Source organism: Lygodium microphyllum, chromosome 25 (assembly GCF_053477565.2).
Source record: "Lygodium microphyllum isolate KBCC chromosome 25, Lygodium_microphyllum_v1.1.10, whole genome shotgun sequence".
Classification (NCBI taxonomy): Eukaryota; Viridiplantae; Streptophyta; class Polypodiopsida; order Schizaeales; family Lygodiaceae; genus Lygodium; species Lygodium microphyllum.
The window spans coordinates 2,265,962-2,288,803 of NC_141159.1; positions in this window are offsets into that span (position 1 = coordinate 2,265,962).

Consider the following 22,842-nt stretch of genomic DNA (forward strand, 5'->3'; position numbering starts at 1 on the left):
GACTTATCTCACTTTTTGATGCAGTTGAGATAATTTCAAATGCATATTTTCTCATGAGGCATATTCATCTTGGATTAGTCAACAATAGGACTGAAGTGAATTCCCCCTCATCAATTCATGCCATCCTTAGACAACAAACCTTTTACTTTCCCATGGTTGTATGCCGGCTTGATATGCCATATTCTAATCCTAGTAAAGGCATGGATGTTTTACCAACAGCCACAATGTTCATGGCACTAGGATAATCAAGGTCCCTTGAGCCTTCATTGCATCACACCTCTCTCAACGACACTTTTTTGTCTTCTTCTTGCAAAAAGAGGAAGGCACTTATCTCATCATCAAGTTTCTTCCCCACACTCATCGCTGGAGACCAATCCATAGTGACCTCTACCTCTGAATCACACCAAGGTTCTAAGGCATAGTCTCTCCACACTCGCAAGACTCGAGGCTGCTGCCCTTGCACCACCACTAATGTGCCAGCCTAGATAGATGAATGTGGAACCTGCTTGAAAATGGAGCATTTTGTCTCCATGAGGAGAAAGAGAAGCATATGTTTGTGATCATGAATGGATGGAAGGCATGTCTCTCTCTCTCTCTCTCTCTCTCTCTCTCTCTCTCTCTCTCTCTCTCTCTCTCTCTCTCTCTCTCTCTCTCTCTCTCTCTCTCTCTCTCTCTCTCTCTCTCTCTCTCTCTCTCTCTCTCTCTCTCTCTCTCTCTCTCTCTCTCTCTCTCTCTCTCTCTCTCTCTCTCTCTCTCTCTCTCTCTCTCTCTCTCTCACTCACATATCAACAACACACAACATTGGCGATGGATACCTTAGAATTTTTATTACCATTACCTACTATGGCATATGTGCTCTTACAATGGTACATTCAAAAGGTGGTTCTTCTTCGAAAAATTGCCCTTACTTAATTTAAGTGGCCCACTTTTGAACTTACTCATTAAAGTGGTCCTTATTTGAGAAGTTACCCTTAGTTAGTTCAATTGCCCCACTTTTAATCTTGTCTCGTTGTTGACAGCTCACTTAGTTCAACTTAGGAATACTTTTTGCCTAAACTTTCTTTCTTTTAAAAAAAACACAAAATCTTGAGAAAGCCCTTGCTTTTTGGGATTAAAGTAGTGCTAGAAGTTCTTCTTACAAATAAAGGGGGAACACTTCTGCACATGCTAGTGTGCACTTATTTCTATCTTCCAATTGTTTCAGCCTAGGTTTCTCAATCCAATTTTGATCATGGTGAGAATAGGATAAGATTTATATGTTTTCCTTTATTTTTTGGTTCTTGTCCAGATTAATGCTTGGTTGTTGTCAAATTTGATGTTTAGTTTTTAATATAAATTGGCTTTATCCTTGAACCGAGGTTCAGTCTAGTACTATATAAATGGGTTGCTATCTAGACAAAGCTATGTGTTGTGAATAAGCCAGTTGTAGGTGCATTGGGGGGCCTTGACATCGTACTAATTTAATTCACAAAAGGCCATACTATGTAGTGCACCCGCCCAAACATAATAACTAGTTGAAAAGTTAGAGAAAATAAATACTTTGAAAAGCTAAGCCTAATCAATAAGATGCAAGTGTGAGTGGGATCACTCATAGATCACACACACACACACACAATTTTTCCATGTCAATAATGAATCCCATTAATACCTGGATATAAATATCTCAGATGATCTTTATATGTGTTAGCAAATAATTAACATTTATATATAGTCTACACCATATATTCCACACTATATATATAGAAATTATTATTATACCCATCATCACGATACAACATCATGTACAAACTTAATAATTCACATGTTGGATGGTGCCACATGATGGGAAGTCACTAAATCTTTCTTAACAAGGCACTTCTTTGTCCTCCTAAGTGATCTTAATTATTTTGATTAATATCAAGAGCCATCTTATAACATGATTGTGTGGGGAGAGTCTAAATGACTCAAGTACATTTGGATAGAGCTTAAAGTATTTAAAAACTTCAATAGATTTTTACTAACCCCATTTATTACCTTATAACTTGGGGGTAAACCATAACGATTAAAATGAGATATTGAACCTAATACTTCTTTGATATATAATATTGGATGTATGTTTCATGTGAAGTTTAATGTAGGATAGAGCTCCCAGGTAAGTAATGTTTTGGATCTTTAACATGGATGATTTTGATGCTAACATTTAGTAATTGACCTTTTTTCATGAAAACAAGATAAAGGTTCAAAATTTGAGGAGTTAAGTAACAAGGTTTTGAAATAAGATTCACCATACTTTGAAAATTTTAGAGAAAATGTACAAATGATTTTCCATAAATTCTAGGAACATAGTAGAGCTACAATATATAATAGGGTATAGTTTTTAAATAGGCGAGACATATTTTGTGTATGTGTATGTGGGTTATCACATAAAGAATTCATTGATTATCAACATTCAAATACAATGGCAACAAAGTGAACTTCTTAGTAATCATGGTTACATTTCTTAATCAAATACATATGTGAGGATAATTGGCCATCCTTAGTAAATGGAATAATCATTGGAGTTCTAAAGCATAATGAAAATTGCCATATACCATAGTTTTCAAAACAAAAACAATGAAGATTGCATTTTCCAAACCAAAGTAATAAATACATGGTGAAGAAATGATCTTGTTACCCTGCAAAACCAACCAAAGACATTAGATAGTGAGGGCTAAGAAGTACCAACGGGTTGCAAGTGTCAAAAGACCACCTTGGTTGTTATCCCCTTCACACCATGTGGATAGTACCTAGTTTGAAGCAAAGGAAGACATAATTGTTGTGGCCTATAGAGTTTCCTTTTCGTCTCTTAATGTGAACTAATCCAATTGTCTTTGTGAATAATCTTGTAGTGTGAAATATGCCATAGCTTGTGAGAAAGACTTCCATATGGGTGTATACTTATAGCTTTCTTAAGATTTAATAGGATTGGAGGGCTTCCTTTGGATTCTAGTTATATTTATTGGGTAAAATGATTAGTGGGTGGTTCAAAAGATTTTTTGGACTCATAGGGTAGCCACCTTAGGGTATATATACTAGGGTATAAAAATTTTTAAAGGAGTAGAATTAACATAGCATAGGCTTTAGATGATATGTGATTTTGTAGATCATAAAAGAATTAGTAAGACACTTGGATGAGTAGGTTGATGGGTATTGGATTAGTGGGTGTGTCAAAATATTTATGAACTTGTAGATAAGTATGTCTATCTAGATTTTACAATTTTCACAGGAGGGAGCCTGGCGCTTTTTTACAAAATTTTCAAGGGTGCCTTGTGGGTGTTTATACTAGGGTATATATTTAGGGAAACAAATAAAGACAATGAAATAGTGTAGTACTAGCTAGTAGAGTACTAAATACTTTGTTAGGATATATATGCTATAGTGTAAGTGGTCTAAATGTGTTTGTACTATTCTTGACAATCTAGTGATTAGTTCATATATATATATGTCTATGAAGAAGCTAAGTAAAGCTATATAGTAAATGTGTGTGTGTATTCTTTAGAGAAGAGGTTTCCAACATTTTCATTCAAAAAGAATTGTTCTCAATGCAACTATTTGTTTATAAGGATCTTAAGATAATTAATCAATGCGATATTGTATAATTTATCCTAGATTTAAATTATACAATTTTGATTTAATAATTCCTTATGTATCCTATTTATACATTTCTAACCATGTATTGAATGAGGATAAATTTACAAAGGAACCTAATCTTGTGGCACATGAAGTGGCATGACAACCACACTTGTGACTGTGTTAGTAGCTCTTGTGCTCCTCACTCCAGCATATCTCCTCTTGGGGGCTATTGCAAGAAGGCCTTTGCGGCGCTAGCTCCGACTTTGATGATCTTGAGCTCTCGATGGATTTTTGTGGTTCCTTATATGGGTCTCACACTTGCTAAGGTAGGAAGGACTTGTGTTGAAGGTGTTGGGGTGGTACTCCTCTTGTGCTTCAAGATGTCTTGTTTGTTTACACTTCCCCTGTCTCTTTATCCTTTTTTACTTCTTCAACTCCCTTCCTCCTCTCCTTCTTCTCCTCACCTCTTCTACTTCCCTCCTCCTCTTCTTTTTCTCTACACCTCTTCTACTCTCCTTCCTCTCTTTCCCTTCTCTTCTCCCTTCCCCTCTCCTCCTTTTTACTTATTCCTCTCCCCCACCCCCCCCCTCTACTCCTCCTCCCATATCGAAAGGACGGATGCCGACTTGAGTGATGTAGGTGAGAACATCCATGAGGAAGTCATCGAAGTCAATCTTGCTAGCAATGTGTAACTCTTCCTCAGTTAGAATTTGGTCTAAATGTGGATGGGTCACAATGTGCTCTGCTAGGGATCGGTTACGGATGGTGGTCAACACTCTATAGGAGGTTGAAGCTACATAAGTGGGATCATACTTGGAGGTCTTAATGGTACCTTGCTGCTCAACATTGGTCATGATTTGATTGATAGACTTGTTTAGTATCTGCCAACTTCTATATTTAAGGCTCTATGTCTTTTGCAGTTTGAGTCGTTTGTGGCATTGCTGCCTTCTTTGTCACATGGCTCAGTGTGGGTAAGTTTGGGGGCATTGTTGGCATAGTGTCCTTGGTCATCTTGGCTTTAGGTACCCAAATCTAGGCGATACCCTTGTAGTAGCATTGTGCTTGCAATAAGGTCTTGGAAACCCATCGCAGCTTGACCATTCGTTGTTGCTTATAGTTTCTTCTAGGCCTCCTAGGTTGTGAGGGAAGGTTCCTAGCCTTGTGAGCTCATGGTTGGGTGCTGTATGTAGTAGTCTCGGGCATTTTAGCACCCATTTGAACTGGTGTTTAAGGGTTTTAGCTTTGTGGTCGGCTTCTTGTTGGTGCTAAGGTTTGGCGGTTGGGGACAAATTACAACCCCCCTCCTTAGGCTCGATGTGGTGGGTTATTCTATTAGTGGCTTTGCAGAATGTGATGGAGTTGTACAACCCTTGTTGAAAGTTGTAACTATTCAAACATTGACAATGGAAAGATAAATGCACTACAAGCAATAGTTGACATTGCAAAGTGCTTGTTTCTTGAATGTGCATCCTAGCAGTGATTCCTTACTAGCAGTCTTAGTGTTGGGCATCACATAGAAGATCACAAGTAGGCTTTCAGTCTCGATGGAGACTGTTATTTTGCACTTTTCAAGTAGTGAGTAGGACCGTCCTCCAAATGGATTGAGTTTGGTGTTGGTAGGCTACATTTTTAGTTGACCAATGAGGGTCCAATGATCGTGTGTAAGGATGTTATAGTCAGCTCCCTCATCAATGGCTGCATCAAATACATATGCCTTTTGGGTAGTCACTGACAAGCATAAGTAGATAGGCATCACCACTTCCACATCTTCATCTTCAATTCCCATGATGGTGGCCCCTCATACCTTGACAGGGTTTGATTGTCTATGAGAGCTTTTTTCCACCATGCGAGTTGGTACTAGGGGCCCATCACTAGGCTCATCAATCCCCTTAGCGGCTTGCTTGTACTTCCCACCATCTAAGAATGGCAGATCAATTGTGGCTAGCACATGCATCCAATCTCACTCATCCTCAAGGCAAGGGATGTACTTGGTGAGTGGCTCGTACAATTTTCTAATTTGTGCATCACCCTTCAGCATGATGGAGATGGCATCCAGGTTGATTGATATGGTCTTCCATGTATCCATCTCTACTTTTACTACCTCTGTTCTATTTTGTAAAAATATTAAACCGTTACCCCAATTTTTTATGACTCATGTATTACGCATCCAAGGCTATCGGCCTAACAAGATCTCACAGTCCACTCCCTTCATAACTACAAAATCAACAAAGAATTGGATCCCTGCGATCTTCAATGGCCAATACTTTAATACTCCAAACAGCTGCACTTTCATTCCATTGGCTAGGGTGATATTGAACCTAGCATTCTCAACAGGCGGGTTACCCTGGTCCTCGAGAACTACGTGGCTCAACACACTAACTCTTCCTCCTATATCCACAAGTCCCTTTCTTGTGGTGTCTCCTAGAGCTAGGACTGGTAAGATTGCATGCATTTTAGTGCCTTTCATTGGCATGCAAGGACTTGGGTACCGAGTGCAACGTCAGATTGGGTATTTGAGTTATTGCATTATGATTGTGTAGATTAGTTGCCCCTTGCTCCATTAGTCCTTCAACCCATCGCTTTAGTTCTTGCCATAGTGTCAGATGCTGCCTAAGTAGATCTCCTAGGCTTAGAATCACCGTGGTGGTCACTAGCATGGTGAGGAGGTTGTTAGTTGCTTGCCTCTCTCCTAACTCTACGTTTCTTGGCCAATGGCCCTAACCAGCTTGCTAGTATATAGGCTCTATTTAAGCGGTGCTACTTGTGGTATTGCCACGTCCCTTGACTTTGGTCGTGGAGGCAAGGTTGGTATGCTTACGCTTGAGAGATCATGGATCTTATCTTCCAATATGGGCTCATCATCCTTTAGGTGCTCCTAGACTTTTTTTACCCACTCCTTAACCTTTTTTATGGCTTCAAGTTAGCACTTCAGGTTGGTGGGGTACTCCCCGACCTTTGCACTCCCCTTCTTGGCCGTCTTTGGAGCAGATGTTTTTGGTTTTGCGTCCATCACGTTTTTTTCAGCAAGTAACATTGTGGCACTCTTGATTTTTAGCATGACCTCAGCATCAGCTTTCTTTCTCCTTCACCTATGGATCTTCTTTCTGATTAAGACTGCGTCTAAGTTGCTAGGTCTAAGAAGTGAAATGTTGGCCTGCTTTGTTTATGTGTGGGTCATGACATGCGACGGGATGGGTGTGTCCTCTCCGTTGAAAATCTTGACTCCAAATAGCCCAATGGTACAAATCGCTTGTTTGTCACATTAAAGGGTAGCCTTTTTCTAGGGCATTTAGCAAATAGATGAGTGATTCCACACTCTCATCATCTAAGATCAGCCTTTTCCCGATTAGCTTGCTCTTGTTCGAGGCAACGTGAGGAGTTTTGTCTGGGGTAACCGCAATTCTAACAAGAAATAGATTCTAGGGTCTGCCCCCTTATGCCTCTACCTCTAACCCTACCTAATGCCATCACTAGTATAGGCCAATAATCCATAAGAATTGCATTGCTCTCTTCATCATACTATACATAGGGGTGCACATAAGGCTCTTCCTCATTCGACTTCTCCACATAGTGGACTGGTGTTGCTTGGTGAATGGGTTACGTAAGGTCCAGGTGGTCTAGGTATACCTATGGGATTTATCTCCATCCTAGGAATGGTTGTTTGGCATCATTAGGTTTGGGAGAGCCAATGGGGCTCCCCTTTTGAAGAAGTTTTACAGTCTATTCACTAGGTAAGGTTGTTTGTATGGTTGCAAGTACGGGAGTCTCCTCGATAGCCTACAATGCAAGGTATCATGGTTGAACCTACCGCAATTGGCACATGGTTGAGACCTCGAGTCCTGACACTCAACTGGCAAGTGGTTTCGCCACAATACACACATTGGACGTGGGGGCATGTTGGTTGTCTCATCATTTCTTGTAATTTGGCTAGCTCTGTTTTCATCTCCACTACTAGCTCCTAAGTTGCGTCTATGCCCTTTCTTTTATCCTAAGTACTTGGGCTTGATTTTTCGCTTGACATTGAAACTCTCTCAAAGTTTCTAGCATTAGTCTTCTCTCTTGTCAAGCTCTTGGAGCTTCTCTCCTTGAGCTATTCGTCCACTCTAATCACCTCGTCAAAGACCCTAGCTAGTGCATGTCGCTACAAGCTTGAATTGTCTGCCAAGGCCTTGTAGAATTCCTTACTTTGTATCCCATTGATGAAGACTTTGGAGACCGCTCTTTTGGTGGGTCGCTCAATAGTTATGGTTCTCTTGAAGAGACTCCGCACGTGAGTGACGTAGTCTCTAATGTCCTCCTTGTCTTTTGGCTTGACATTCATTAGATGCACTAGAAGGTTATCGAAGTACCTAGGCTCAAAGAATCTCTTAATGAAGAGACTCTTGAGGTTGTTGAAGTCAGTATGCTTAGGAACGTCCAGGCTAGTGTACCAGGTCCTACCCTTATCTCCTAAGCATAGACCAAAAGCTTGCAAGCACATAGTAAGATCGGTGAGACAATTGGCCTCACAAACTTGCTCGAACTACTCTATGAAGTTGTATGAATCATCATTTGGCTAGTACTTGTATAATTGCTTAGCCACTACAGGGATTCTTGATTTGGCTCTTAGAGCCATGGTTAACTCCTAAACTTGGAAGCAACGAGGTTGCCATTGAAGCAGCACTCTGCTCTATTGACGAATTGTCTAGTAGTTGCTTCATAAGAAGCTCGTTCAATGTGAGGTTGCCTTCTAGTGCTCTTTTCCTCTCTGTGACAGCTATCCTATTTCTATTTGCTAGGGCTATGAATCTCGCTCATTTATATATTCTGTCACAAGCTTTTCGCTTGTTGTTCCTGATTGTAGGCCATTATGCCCTGCAAAGCTTATTGCACTAGTCTTCTCTCCTTTTCAAGGTCCGCTATGATATCCTCAAACATCGTACCATGGTGGTCTGTCTAGGTTTGTAGATCATAATTGGCGACTAGCTATTGGATTTTTGTCAGGAAACTGCCTAGGAAGCTCTTTGCCATGTCCATGGTTATTGCTTGGCTTTGCCATGTTTATGGTCTTCTACTCCACTAGGTTGTTGATGAGATTGATCAAGTCAGGTAGATCCACTTCTCCAATGGTGTCGGTCCTTGCAGTGTTATCTTACTCCTATTATCTAACTCATGTGTCGTGTCTACGCAAGGTCATATACTTGGGGTTCTCGATCACCCGACTATGTTTCAAGGTCTTCTCCTACTAGTGGGCTCATTCTAATTGTTAGATCTGAGTGAGTTTCTTATTATTTAGAGACAATCCTCAACTTACACTCACTCGGTGTATGTGTGTGTGCATACTCTCTTCATGCACCATGTGAAATCAGGCCCTCATCTTTTCTTAAGTGCACTTCAAGAGCTAGAAAAGAATGTGGGTGCGAATACAAAGTGATAACTGCAGCTCTCCCACTCTTGTGTACGTACTCAGCCTAATGGGGCTCTAGGCTCAATTCCTAGCCACTTCCTCTGGTCTCTAGGATCTATGCTACATTATTCAACTTATTGAAGGTCAAATGGGGTCCACTAGTTAGCCTATGGCTCTAAGTGTATTGAATATGCTAATATGAGTGTCAGCGTTGTGCCTGCCCATTCCACTATGGTTTTTAGGGTTAGATTTTTCTATAAGGCTTTCGGTGAACTTGTTGCAGGTTGTACTCTATCATTCCAGACACGTTAAATTGTCAATTTTGATGTGTCAAAATCTGGTCTAATCCTATAGAGTTTGATTCTGCAGTGTCCATCCAATTCCAAGAATTGGGCATTCAATTTGATAAGTGTCTGATTGTGAGATGTTCAATTTTAAAGGGTCTGATTATGGGGTGTCCAATTCTCAAAATCGGACATGGTATGTCAATCGGACCGGATGGGTTGGTCTGATTTCCAAAATCAGACATGGTGGTTCGAGAGTCTGATTTTCAAAATTGGACAAGACCACAAGTCTGAGTGTCCAATCCTCATGATCAGACATGTGATAGTGATCTGATTGTTGGGGTGTTAGAGTCGTGTGTCCGAGTGTCCAAGTCCAGTTTAACTGAGTTCGATCAGACTAGTTAGGTTGGTCCAAGTGTTGGCCATCCCATTCTTAGAATCCGACGAGTGTAGGGTGTTTAACTATCCAATTCTAGGAATCATACACTTGTGGATTGTGTCCCATTCCACTGACACGTAAATAGTGGCAATGAAAATCGCTTCATGCCAACAATGTTTTGCCACGCCCACAAGCAAGATTCTCTAGAATCCAAGAATAGATAGACATAAAGGTTTCTACACACCTAATTCAAGCAAAAAACTCATGTGGCCTTTGATGGATTTTCTGGAAGCACCAAGTCTCTCTCTCTCTCTCTCTCTCTCTCTCTCTCTCTCTCTCTACTGTAGAACCTAAAAATGAGGTATGCCTCCCAGGGTCTTAAACACTTGCTAGACTCAGCATAAATTTACCCAATCACTCCCCGTGTAATTCTAGCACCTCTAAGAAATTTTTTTTTTTCATTTGTCTCCTTGTTTGTGCCCTATTTGGGCCTATTTCACAACAGAAACCCTAAATTATTTTCCTTCAATTTCTTGGTCCTAACCTACTCTAAATGCAATAAAATTCAAAAGAAAAACACTAAAATGATTCCTCCTACTTGTTTAATCATCAAAAAACCAAAATACTTACTTATTGCCAAGATTAAAAACCCAAAACCTCCTACCTATTGCAAGCTTCGGTTCAGGGATGAAACCCTTACTTTGTCACTCAATTTGAGGTATGTAAGTGCTCAAGCTTGAATCCGTTGATCCCGACAATGGAACCAAAATGTAGAGGTGATGAACTCACACTCAACCACCAAGACCCATGGACCGCTTATTGTTCAAGCATTTCAGGCAAACACCTATGGCTATCTCTCACCTAGCCGATGCACCTTTGATCCTACCGCGGTGTAGTGAGCTTACCTCAATGCCCAAATGAGTTGCCTCCTCCCTCAAGCACATTGGTAGCTCCATGATTCAAGATGCAAGCTCAAGCAAACTCAAGCCTCCACCTTCAAGCTCCATCCTCCATAGCCACGCATGAGACAAGAGAAGAGAAGAAAAGAGGAGATTATGGAGAGCTTCATCTCCAAGATCCCTTACCCTCACACACTCACACTTCCTCTCTCAAGCATACACAAGTAAGCAAGAAGAGGAGAGAAGAAGATGAGTCCACTTTGCCACACACCAAAGAATGAGCTCTTCATTCACTTTTTGACTTTATATACAAAACCCTAAATCCCTTTTGGGCGGTCATCCCCTTATCCCCTTTTTTACATTGCTGGCCATGGCCTAAGCCTTCTTTTCCATTGTCCTCCTATCTTCCTAGCTTCCTTCTTGTCGCCCTTCTGCTTTTACAATTTGCACAAGAGGGAGCATGGCGCTCTTTTGCAAAAAATTTTGGGGGTTCCTAGCATTTAAAAATGTGTTTTTTCTTTTGCCTTATCTTTTGAGGCTGCCCTTGCACTTTCAACCGTTTTCCTTCATGCTTCTTCCGTTGTGTCCGATTTCCTTTTGGACCACCTTTTTTAGGTCTTGACTTGCGCTTTTCACTTTTTTCACTTTTTCTTGTGTTGCAGCTAACATTACCCTCCTAGTCTAGTGCTATTCCAATGGCACTGATGGTTAACATCATTCCCTTATTCCCTTTTTTACATTGCCAGCTATGGCCTAGGCCCTCTTTTCCATTTTCCTCCTATCTTCCTAGCTTCCTTCCTGCCGCCATTCTACTTTTAGAATTTGCCTTAGCTTTTGAGGCCGCCCTTGCATTTTCAGTTGTTTTCCTTCCTACTTCTTCCATTGTGTCTGATTTCCTTCTAGGCTGCCTTTTTTAGGTCGCAACTTGCACTTTTGCACTTCTTCCGCTTTTTCTTGTGTTGCAGTTAAAGAAGCCTCTTGGCAAACTAACTAGCCATCTACTTTCCTCTAGGTTTTTTTTTTGTTTGGTATTTATTCATAACACTACTTAATTTGACATATAGCAACCAAATTCCTTAATTAGTACTTTAAAATGATGTTTCTTCATGTAAATTAGGCACGGACAAGAATACAAAGAAAACCAATATTCTCTCTCTCTATACACACACACACATACACACACACACATACACACACACACACTTTTTATTTCAATAATCATTCTAGTCCATATTTGGACTCTATCCAAAGGCCAAAATAAAACTACCAAGTCCATCTGTATAGCTAGTATTGGGGCCTTTTGGGAGATTGACCCAAAAAGGCCTCATAGTTATCTTTGAGACCTTTTAAAAGATCCACTCGGGCGCTTGCTAGTCCTAGAACACCCAAGGAATCATGGTCGAAGGCCTCATGGCTACTTGGCACCTCATAGCCTACATTAGATCCCTACAGAGTGACTTCTCACGTTTGATGCTGGCCCTAATAATCTATAGTGCTCCCTTGGTCTAAAGCCCTACAAGTATCCTTGAGGGAGGCATAGTTTTCTCAATCATAGGTTTAACATCTATTTAAGTATTTCCCTTTTTAATTAAATGACAAACAAGCACTCTTTAGATGCAATAAGCAAATGCTCTTATGAATAAATGCATGTATGATCTCTAAGCTTACAAATATAGGTTCCGTATTCTCAAGTCATGAGTTTAGGATCTCTCTTTATTGAGTTAGCAACATCTAGGAAATAGTGATGCCTTGGTTTGAGTATCAAGGTTTATTCCTTAAGTATCAACCCTTATGTTTTAAACTCCAGCATGGTACTTATTAGTATTGATTCTAGTAATGTTGATTAATAACTTCTTTAGTTCCTCTCTAAGATTTCTAGATTATAAATTAAATTTTCTATATTCCATCACTACTTGTGAAACAAATGAATTATCTAGACTCGTAATTTCTTTCTAGTAAGAAAACATCCATTTTATTTCAAGGCTAGATGTGTGGACTAAGATGTTAACAAGAGACGATAATTTTAGTCGAATTCCCTCCTAAGTACTTAGTGTTTGTCCTTGTACTCAACCTCTTGGGTAGCCATATAAATCTCACATTGCCTAGTAGCTTATGTTGGTTAGCAAAATTATTCTTCTAATAAAATTTTTATTACCAATATACTTTGAAAAATGAATGAATAACATGGACTTGGGACTGTGGAATGGGAGCGTTTCTTACATGTGCTACCTTGTGTCCATCTCTTGAACTCTCTTAAGGGCCATCCTTCCTTGATTCCTCCTCCAATCTTTGTTGGACTTGAACTTTGAACCCGGTTTGGTAGAAGTAAGGAGATAAGTATGAAGGAGTTGTAAGTGAGGTAACAGTTTAAGAGAGAAAGAAATTGGGTTTAGAGGGGTGGGTTTAGTAATAAGATGATGGCAAAATCTTCAAAGGGTTTGAGATGTATTCTATGGATAGGGAATGTGATAAGAGTAAGGGATGATGATAAGGAATGGAGAGGAATGGTGAAGGCAGATGGATTTCTTCAAAATAAGCAAGCAAGGTGAAGAGAATGGTGAAGTAATTTGGATGGGGTAAGGTATCTCCACAATATTGAGTGTGAACTAGTGTATAGTCCTCAAGATCCTTGATCTACAAACAAGTCCATACCTATCCTCTCTCTCTATTTCTCTATCTCCCTTCTCTTTGTTTTATCTTTCACACTCTCTATCTCAGTAGCTCCTCCTCTATCTCCCTTCTCACTCTATCTCACCCTTTCTTCTACTTAACTCTCTCTCTCTCAAACTATATTTTTACTCTCCTTCTCTCCTTTTCTCTCTCCCACTATCTTCTCTATACTTCTTTTTTATCGTCTTCTCTGTATTCTTTCCCCCCTTCTCTCTCTCTCTCTCTGTGTGTGTGTGTGTGTGTGTGTGTGTGTGTGTGTGTGTGTGTGTGTGTGTGTGTGTGTGTGTGTGTGTGTGTGTGTGTGTGTGTGTGTGTGTGTGTGTGTGTGTGTGTGTGTGTGTGTGTGTGTGTGTGTGTGTGTGTGTGTGTGTGTGTGTGTGTGTGTGTGTGTGTGTGTGTGTGTGTGTGTGTGTGTGTGTGTGTGTGTGTGTGTGTGTGTGTGTGTGTGTGTGTGTGTGTGTGTGTGTGTGCGCGTTGAGAACCCTCTCTATCTAATAGATTGAGAAGACCATTACCCTTCACCTTATATAGCCTTCCAACTCTCTTCTCTCTCAATGATCTTTATAGGGTTGTGTCCCAATCTTGATCATACTTACTCTTAGCCTAACTTTACGTTGATTTAGTGACGATGTTTTTGGTTGTATCATCAAGCTACCTTTGCATCATTTCAAGGTGTGTGATGGTGTTTGTGAGGTGATGATGATGATGATGATGATATTTATGTTGAAGGTGATGGATTTTTTAATTCCTGTCAAATTTTTTTTCTATCAATTCATTAGATTCTCTCCCACTTGAAGGAATTGAGATGTCCTCATCTCAAAAGAAACCTGGGATATTATTTTGTTAGGGCTTCCTAATCAACCCAAGTGGCATCTTTTGTAGGATAGTCTTTTCACTAAACAAGACATTCCCTCAAAGTTCTTATTCTCTCTCCTTTACATCAAGGATTTCATCAAGCTGAAGCTCAAGGAATCCTTGTCTTGGTATTACAATTTGTTAATAATCCAATACATGATAGGGATTGGATACATAAACTTTAGTAGACTAACATAGAAAACCTATGGATCTCTAAGTGCTCAGAAATTTGTAACTTATAGGCATTGGTTCCTAAACACTTGAGAATCTTCTAGGGTCTGCAGTATCTCAAGCTTAGCTTCTCAGATTTGACCTAATGATAGCAAGCTCTTCTTTGGATAAGACACAAAGAAACAATATGTCTCTCTCTTTGAATATTTACTCTTGTCTTCCCAGGTTAGTGTAGGCTTTTTAACAATCATTTGTAGCTTGGATCTCATGTCTTATGACTTTAACTTGTTTGTCCATTTCCTCCAACATTTTCCTAGAGTCTTCTATCCTCAGTGTTGGATCAAAGAAGTTGAGTAGAGTAAGATAGAGTCATGTTCATACAAGGCCTAGAATGGAGTCATCTTAATGCTTTGATAGTAAGAGGCATTGTAGGCAGATTCCACTAAGGGTAGATATTGCATCTATCACTTATGTTCTTTGCAACAATATATCCTTAGAATTTTCTCTATGACCTAATTAGCTTGCTCTGTTTAGCCATCAACTTGTGAGTTATATGCTATAGTAGAGCATAGTTGTGTGTTAATATCTTCAAACAAGATTGTCCATAATAGATAGATAAAGAGAGAATCTCAATCATTAATACTTCTTTTTGGTAGACCATGAAGTCTCAAGACTTTCTTGACAACCAATCTTGCGATGTCAAAAGCTGTATAATTTGTCTTGACTGGAATAAGGTGGACATGTTTTGTCACTATGTCTATATCGGGACCAAAAATGGGCCCGATACTGACTCTAAGGCTCTAGCCACACCAAACAACCTCCATGGCCTCACATTAGATACTACAAAATAGTTAATCTAACAAATGCATTTATAGATATGAGTTTCAAACTATAGTCCAATGTACTGCCCATCCCAACTCCAAGCAAAGTGAGCATCCCATACATACTCCATACATATAGGTGACTAACACTTTGTTATACACACAAATAGAGCACCCCCCCAACTGATTTTTATGGATCCTACGGCTCTTCTACACCTCATGGATTGGGCCCAGGGTGCATTGTCTCAAACACAAAGAAGAAACGTGGAAAAATCCTCTCATGATGTATATAACAATCCAAGAATATTTTAGTCTCACATAACATCTCCCCAAAGATCACTATGCTATCTTATAGCAAAGGAACCTCACAACATCAGTGTTGGTCACAACTAGGTATACATGTGCTATGTACCCAGGAGTTTTCCTTTTGATACCATACTTAAATACAAATGGAACATGTATGAGTCATTGTGCTCAAACAATTTTAACTATAAATCTGCCAAGTGTTATGAGAAAATAGTCTTTCCAAGATTTCTTTTCTCTAACATTATGATGTGTTGCAAAGAAATAATACCAAGCTAGCTCATGCTAATATTCCTCTTCAAACTTAACTAAACCAAAGCTTATATTCCATAATATGCAATGAAAGCAAAACTCATTCAAATCTTATCTCTTTCCCTACCGCTTAGTTTTTGCTTTCATGCATAGGTGTACAAGGGTTTTGTCATCATTTTTGTATGAATAAATGGTAAATATACTCTTTTTGCACATAAATGGAGGTAGGTTGAGGCAAATCCTCATGTCTACCCTCATTATACATCCACACAAACTCTTAATTCTTTATCATTTTCAATGCATTAAAACTAAAGTTTTTCTATTTTTTTCCTTCAAAAAGACTATTTTTGTGATTTTTCATTATTTGAACATAAATTACTACTTTTTGTTTATTTTTTATTTATATAACTAGTATGGACTGTGATCCATCATGATATCAATTATTGTTCTATGTGAATAACATTGTACCCTCAAAACCCAATAAAATCCCAATTTTCGCATTGAATCCCACATCTCGAGTTTTGTGATTTTGATCTTTTTTATATAAATGACTAAAATGATTGATTTTTTTATTATTTCAGACATTGCTAAACATAACTCAATCATTTCTTGCCACTTTTCACAATAGGCATAAGAGATACGACATAATATGTAATAAATTGGCACTTATGCTAAATCCTACATATGTGATGCATTTATTTTGAAAAAATGGAGCTGCTAATGCCATCATACATCCATTACTAACCACCTTCATGCTTCCTTACTCCATTCCTTACATCTTGCCATGATGTGACATCCATTTCCTCTCATCCTCTCAGCCCATACAAGCATCAATTATGGTGAGAGAGAAATAGGAGAGATACTAAAATCTGAACTTTCAATAGAATTCATCATTTCTCACACTTGTTGTGGCAATTTGAGGTGAAGATCTACAAGAATCCATGGCCAGTGTTGTTTCTCTTTATTTGATCGAGTAAAAAATTGCATTTTTTAAGGCCATGAAGGGTGCGCTAAAAAATGTGTCCCCCTCCCCTCCCCCCATCTTGTTGAGTTTTTTAGCTTTTTGAAGCTTATTAAGCACTAACTTTCAAATTATCTAGTTCATATCTTTCACATTCACATTGTTGCCACATTACAATGCACCTAATCCACAATGGCCAATGACAACAATGCCTCAAATGATGGTTCAACCACAACAACAGTGGCCTCAAACAGTTCCTCCAATGGTCGACTCAACAATAGTGGAACCCTACCAACTGGAATCAACAACCCCAAGTCTCAACAGGAGCTCTGAATCAGAATCCAAATAGAGGACCCTCTGAATCAACCCAGCCTGTATATGCAGTAATTATAGAAGCTTCCCAAAACCCTACTACAAGTACTCCAGGAAGTGAAAATCTAAAGGACTACTTATCCAACTCAGTCGCAAGTATCAAGAAAGAGATTATGGATGTGATTACAGAGCAGTTACAAACGTTGAAGGTGAATACTGCCAATAAATCCACTCTTGCGGGAGGTGGGAGAGATGTGATGTGTTCTAATACATGGTGCAGAAAGTACCATCAAGCGGTACATTTAGCCACTGAATGTACCCCAAAACCAACCATTCCTGGAGCCTTCTATTCCTACTGTTTGAGGAAGAACCATATAGAGGATATCTGCTCTCTAAAAGAGATGCACAAACGAAGATAGAAAGATGAAAACTCAAGATTCTACTTATTAGAATCTAAAATGACAACACAGGACATTTAACCAAAGCCTAGGGATTTTGGTCCTAATTTCGGTCCAAGGAGGTTTCCCTCTCAAAGTTACAGAGAATGACAGTCTTGCGGTGGTCAGAGATCAAAGGTGGAATGTTACAGGTGTGGAGAAAAGGGTCATATCCCCCCAAATTGTCCAAACCCTAGAAGATCTATGGATTACAAGCCCTTATGCAGTCGATGAAAAGTAGAAGGCCATACTATAAAAGATTGTCCAATTCCAGCCCTTGTGAAATCTACTTCCAATACCCAACAGAAGACCCAAGAACCTACTTCCAATGTGGTGGAATTACAAGTGGCCGCAATAACGCGAGCAAAGAAAGGAAAACCCGTAGTTCCAAAAATGAATGTTCCTTCTGCCAAGACTATGAAATTCAACCTCCCTCGGGAAAAATAGAATAATGCAATCCAAAATAAGGAAGTACAGAGCACCACAGAGCCATAGAGAGCTACAGAGATAGTTGTAGAGGCAGGATCAGAGGTCCGGGAAATAGAGGATACAGAAGTCTCTCCTCATGAAGACGAAGCGCATATGTTGCCACTCCTGGAAGAAAAAGAGAAGATAAAAGTAGGTGTGGCCCCATTTCCCGGTCAATTGGAAAATCATGTGGATCCTATCAAAGAGTACGATTTGGTCAAAAACCTAGACACCTTTAAACCAAACCTAACATTCCGACAGTTGCTGATGCTATCTCCCAATTGCCAAAAAAGATTCAAAAGCATCTTGACAAGAAGACGTGACCTAAGGATTGCTCCCCCAACAACAACAAAGTCCAACAAAGCCTCACAACCTGCAAAGGAAGTGGAGGTGGCTAATGCCTTCCTAGATCCTGGAACCCTAGAGACTAGTGTATGGATAGAAGGATGCTTTATTTTAGATGCATTGATTGATGGAGGCTCATCAGTAAACATAATGACGAATGAGACAATGAAGGATCTAGGTTTGCAAGGAATGCAACCTACCCAATGGCTTATCAGATTGGCAGACCAAAGCAGAATTAAACCATTGGGCATCCTCCCATACGTAAAAACAACTCTAGCAAGAAGAGACTATTGGTTGACATATTTGGTGGTCAAACCAAATTCCTATGGGACCTCATACCCTCTACTCTTGGGAAGACCTTGGCTTTTTGAATTAAGAGAAAAGACAAACTAGTTCAAAGGCACCCTAACCCTAGGCAGAGGACCCAACAAAGTGGTGTTGAAATTGTATGGATCGCAAAAAGATAATGGATCCACATCCATTGAAGCCATAATAGACTCCTCCAATGAAGTAACAAATGGTATATTAGGAGATGAAGAGGCTGTTAAACAAATATTTCCCAAGAAAATAGAGGCACAGTCCCTAACAATGGGCACTATAAGCCAACTACCGAAGGAAGCAAAGTCTTTGTCCATGGGAGAATACCTCCTGCCTCAACCCAAATTAACTTCTGAAATCACCTCTAACAACGAGATATAAGCATGGATGTATTGTTCTCCCTATTACATGGTAGTCATAGAGATAGAAGCAAAGATAGAGCTAGAGACAGAGGCAGAAGTAGAAGCAGACACAGAGGCGAAGGATATGTTCTTCTCCTACATAGCCTCTACAGAAGTAGAGACAGAGCCTCCAGAGGAAGAGGATGAAAATGATGAGGAAGAAAACAAAGCAGGTTATGAAAGTGCAGATGAAGAATTTCCTCTGATAGCGGACGATCTTGTTGATGTCCCTACAGAGACCTCAGAGGCCGAAGATCTCGGGGTGTTGGATGGAATGACCATGGTTCCATTTGGGTTGACCAATGGACCACAAAGTATGCAAAATCTACATAAACAATGGATCAAAGGTATAAAAATTAGGTTCACCAATGGCTCCTGTGGCCCTGACCATTCATTCTGGAGAAAAGATGATGATGATGCCTCTTGTCAACAGAAGCTAGAGCCATCAGAGCCACGACTTATAGAAGGTACATGCTATGTGGCATTCCTAGACGCATCCTCTAAAGATGAATCCCTAAGTCTAGGAAAAATCATCACTCACATAGAAGTAAACAAAGTTATGATACCCTTCTAGTAATCTCAACAAACAAATGATTTATCTGTTCAGAAGGAGGACACTGGTTCTAGTGGAACATCAGACAATGACACTACTCCCTTGAAGGAGTTAGACCTCTATCCAGAAGCAATCCGTGGGACATTTATTCGCGAAGTGGAAGGTGAAAGGCAATTGTTATTCCTGGATATTGACGGTACTAAATGTCACATGAAAGTGGGTCTAAATCTTCTAGAAGAAGAACTAGTGGTTCTGCGAGACTTGCTAAAGGAGAACTTAGACGTGTTTGCTTGGTCGTACAAAGATATAAAGGGGATTGACCCTACAGTTTGTCAACACCACATCGATCTAGAGCCCGATGCCAAACTTGTAAGGAAAAGACAACGGCATATGAATCCTAATTATTCTGCCCTAGTGAAGGTTGAATTATTGAAGCTCCTTGGAGCAGAGTTCATTCATCCTGTGGCTAACTGTAAATGGGTTTTGCCCATTGTGATTGTACCCAAGAAGAACGGGAAACTTTGAATATGTGTGGACTTTTGAAAGCTCAACTCAAAGATGAAGAAGGAACATTTTCCTATCCCTTTCACAAACCAATTGTTGGACGCAATGGCAGGCCATGAGTTCTATTCCCTCTTGGATGGATTCAGCGGATATAACCAAGTCCAAATCGCAAAGGAGGACCAATCCAAAACAACCTTCACAACATAATGGGAAACCTATGCCTATAGAGTGATGTCAGTTGGGCTCTATAATGCTCCTGCCACCTTCCAACGAGTAATGATGGCTGCCTTCTAGAATCATTTGCATGATTTCATTGAGGTGTATCTCGATGACTTCTGTGTCTATAACTTAATCCATGAGCATTAAGGACACCTAGAGCAATGCTTTGACAAATGCCGAGAGTATGGGATCTCTCTCAACCCTGACAAATGTGTCTTTGGAGTCTCATCAGGAGTTCTTCTGGGCCATATTGTCTCTGCACAAGGGATTGCAACATACCCAATGAAGATTGAGAAGATTGTTGCCTCGACAGCACCAACAAACCTCAAGCAATTGAGAGGATTTCTTGGCCATATGGGCTACTACATAAGATTTATTGCACTTTTTGCAACCAAGGCAGCCCCTCTGCACAAGCTCCTTAGGAAATATTGGATTTCCTTTGGACTGATGATTGCAAAAAAGCCTTTAATACTCTAAAACAGTGCCTCATCCAAGCACCTATCTTGCAGCCTCCTGACTAGACGAAGGAGTTCCATGTGCACACAGATGCATTAGTTGAAGGGCTAGGTGTGATGTCCTATGTCAAAAGGGCCCCTCTAAATTAGATCAACCAATCTATTATGCAAGTCAAAAAGTAATTGATCGAGAGTGAAATTACACAGTGACATAGCTTGAGTGCTTAGCAATGGTGTTTGCACTGGAGAAGTTTCAACACTATCTACTGTCAACGCATTTCAAGTTCCTAATGAACAAATTAAATGTCAAAGGACGATTGGTGAGATGGTTTCTCATGTTCCAAGATTTTGATTTTGAAGTGGTCACTAAGCTTGGTCATTCCCATGTCCTAGCCGATCATTTGTCATTGATCCTTCAAACTGCAGAAAGAGGAATAGGATGATCTAGACCTTCCTTATGCTTCCTTGTTTCTAGTCAACACAGTTACTCCATGGTATGTAGACATAGCCAACCTTTTGGCAACTCAATAGTATCCTCCTAGCATCTCAAGCTGTGAGAAAAAGAAGCTTCTATTAGAATCAGCCCCCTACACCTTGCTAGGCGGCGCACTATACAAGAGAGGCAAAGATGAAGTATTGCAAAGATGTGTTGTAGGAAACGAAATCGGCGTAGTATTGAAGACTTGTCATGACAAGCCATGTGGTAGACACTTCGTATGAGAAGCAATAGCTAGGAAGACTCTGTTAGTAGGATACTAGTGGCTGACCCTCCACAAGGATGTATATGACTACTACAAGAGATGTGATGCTTGTCAACGAATGGAAAAACCCACCAAAACAAGTGTCATGCCACTGCAACCTATTCTTCCCCTAAAGTCATTCAAGAAGTGCGAGATTGATTTCGTGGGTCCCATTGATCCACCCACCAGACGGAAACAAAACAGATACATCTTGATATGTATGGATTATGTCACAAAGTGGTGTGAAGCTAAAGCTTTGAAGTGGGACGATAGTAACATCGTAGCATCGTTCATGTGCGAGAATATTATCACCCGTTTTGGCAATCCCCTCAAGTTGGTAAGTGACATAGGTACTCGTTTTCTTAATATGATCATGGAAGAGCTGACAAAGTTGTATAAGATCTGCCATCGCAAGTCCACTCCTTACTACCCCAAAGCCAATGGCCAAGTTGAAGTCACCAACTGTATCCTCTGCTCGATATTGATAAGAATGATTGCCGCACATCGTCGTGATTGGGATGATTGACTTACAGAGGCCCTTTGGGCATACAGAACCTCCCATAAGGTTGCTACAGGACAGACCTCTTTCCAATTGGTATATGGCACAGAAGCTATCTTCCCTATTGAGCTGGAGTTGCCCTCTTTGCGAGTGGCCATCAAAGAATGCTTGGGAGATAATGAGTCACTGCAATGCCACCTCCTACACTCGAAATGTTTAGATGAGATTCAGCGGATGGCCTTGCAATGCATGGAAACCACTCAAGTGTGATGTAAGGCCTATCATGACAGCTTCATCAAGCACACGGAGTTCAAAGAAGGTGATCTGGTTCTAGCCTATGATTTGAGATTTGGCAAGTTTCCTGGAAAGATTCAAAAATGTTGGATGGGTCCCTATAAGGTACTAGTTGTCAATCCTAATGGCTCTGTCCAAGTGCAGACCGCGATGCCTTTGATGATCCCTTTCTAATTAATGGGTATCGCCTGAAGCAGTACTTCTCTCCTAGGGGATCTTGACAATCACAATCACCCTATCCTTTCCTCCATTGGCATGGTAATGTAATTCTTCTGATGCTACTTTTGATGGCCATTCTTCTGCCACTCTTGAAGAGGTGCATGCAACCCTCTATCCCCTTTGGCCCACCTCCTGCCCCTGATCTCTTATCCTCTATTTTCAATCAGTCGTGATGGAGAGGATGGTTCTGACAAATGGTGTTTCTACCATTTCTCTTCTGAAAAAAAAAACAAAAACAAAATAAAAGAGAATATATATATATATATATATATATATATATACATATATATATATATATATATATATATATATATATATATATATATATATATATATATATAACTATTATGGGAGAAAAGAAAGAAATTCCCTGTCATAGCAGGCCTCGTTCCAAGAAAAGGTGGAAACACCCTTGGGCGGGAAGCTGACTGTGGAAAAGATAGTAACACCCCATAGTTCAGGATAGTTGATTCATCAACAGAACCTTTTTAGTAGCAATTTGAAGC